The 1,712-nt window shown below is 43.3% G+C and overlaps 1 non-coding gene across 1 annotated transcript; it reads right to left on the bottom strand.

The window, feature by feature from the left end:
• Positions 1–727: 727 nt before the first annotated feature.
• On the bottom strand, positions 728–918 carry LOC115871241. The gene has a single exon (XR_004047191.1). It is a non-coding gene; the product is annotated as a U2 spliceosomal RNA (small nuclear RNA).
• Between the last annotated feature and the right edge of the window lie 794 nt (positions 919–1,712).

Genomic DNA, 1,712 nt, shown 5'->3' with positions numbered 1-1,712 from the left:
AGTAGACATGTGCATGTTTATTGCAGCAATTTCTATGATATCAAAAGATGTAAACCATAGAAATCCAGTCTATAAAGGAACGGATAAAGAAAACCTGATCCATATACACAATGGAAGTGTATGCATCCTTAAAAAACAACGATGAGACTGTCAAGCACCCCATGACATGGACAAAATTGAAGGGCGTGATGCTCGGCAAAGTTTATCAAGCTTATAAAGATACAGATTCCATGGCACTATTGTTATCAAGGAAGACAGAAAAAGATTGGTTTTCACACCACAGGAAAGGACTATGAAGAGGCCAGGCTGGGTAGGGGAACAGGTAGGGAAGGAGGGCGGTTGGGCGGGAAAAGAAAATAAAGAGGAGGAGGAGGAGGAGGAAACGAACCATAATGAGGGGGCTGGGGCGTGGTTACTGTGACGCTGTCACTGTTTTGATGGGATGGGCTAAAAAAGTAAATATAAATCAAAGCAAAATGATTCTTCTTTTTTGGAAAAGCAAAATTCTTAAGGTCGATATTCTCACTAGGGAAGCTGGTGTAAAGACCTCAGGACATGTCTTTGGCTTAAGGCTTCGGGTTGACTACTCCAGCAGTGGTTTCAGGGGTTAACAGAAGAAAGACATGGCATTAGGTCAATTAACTGGGATGTCCCATGAAATCATGACCCTAACCCTCCAAATCAAGACACCAAATCCTATTTGTAAAAAAATGTTTATTTCCCCTGAAGGGGGTGCCCTGTTCCTGGAAACACTGCAATACCAGGTCGATGCATGGAGTGGACGGAGCAAGCTCCTATTCCATCTCCCTGCTCCAAAAATCCATTTAATATATTGTCCTCGGATAGAGGATGTCTCAGATATTAAACTGATCAGAACAGGTACTACACTGGATCACAGCCAAAAGGCCGAGACGCGATCAAGAAACCAAATCCTATGAACTGTTTGGTTGCACATAAGTAGGCGCTGCTTTTGTTATTGTTGTAAAACAACTAGCACACGCATTTTGCCAATTCAACTTTTTGAAATATACAACTTATTAGAAAAGGCCTTAAATATAATACATAAGGGAGGTACACCTAAACAAAAAAGTATAAGCACTTCCTAAAGTTCGTTCCCAGAGAGCCCATGGTGCATGGTAAGCCCTGTCTTACCTTTGGAGATGACAAACCTGCTCATGATACGTGGACCCGCTTACAAATCTTACTCCCTCTCTTTCAAGGGAAAGTTCCAGGCTTCCTGCTGGGATATAGGAGGCCTAGGTCCACTGTGGCTGCCTTCCTATTCCCCCTCTCTCAGCCCTGCTTCATCTCTCCCATGATGCGCCATGCATGCCACCTGCATACCTGTCTGTAAGCTGTACCCTCTGCTCAGATTCCCCTCCCCTTGTTTACAGGCTTCTTCCACCCGTAAAGGTCCAAGGCCAGTTTTTCTGCACCCAAAACGTTTCTTCATTCACTTGGCCTGGCTTCCTTCCTCTTACCACCATGCCTACAAGAGTATTCCAACCTTGTTAAAGTCCAAGGACTAAGTTCCTGAAAACCTCTCAAAATTTGTCAATCTAATAACGTAAGGTCTTTATGAGAAGCAGAATTAAAGATGGCAAGGTCCCAGAGTTATAAAACAGCCTTATTTTGGCCTTATTCATTTTACATAAGATTAGTAGCATCTCTGCCCACAGTGTTGTTACTGTGTGCAGTGAGTTGGCTCTGAC

Source organism: Echinops telfairi, unplaced genomic scaffold (genome assembly GCF_000313985.2).
Source record: "Echinops telfairi isolate 266 unplaced genomic scaffold, ASM31398v2 ScPeMD7_4048;HRSCAF=4782, whole genome shotgun sequence".
NCBI classification, from domain to species: domain Eukaryota; kingdom Metazoa; phylum Chordata; class Mammalia; order Afrosoricida; family Tenrecidae; genus Echinops; species Echinops telfairi.
Note: the sequence above shows the minus strand (reverse complement) of the source record. Positions and strands in the feature narration are given on the sequence as shown.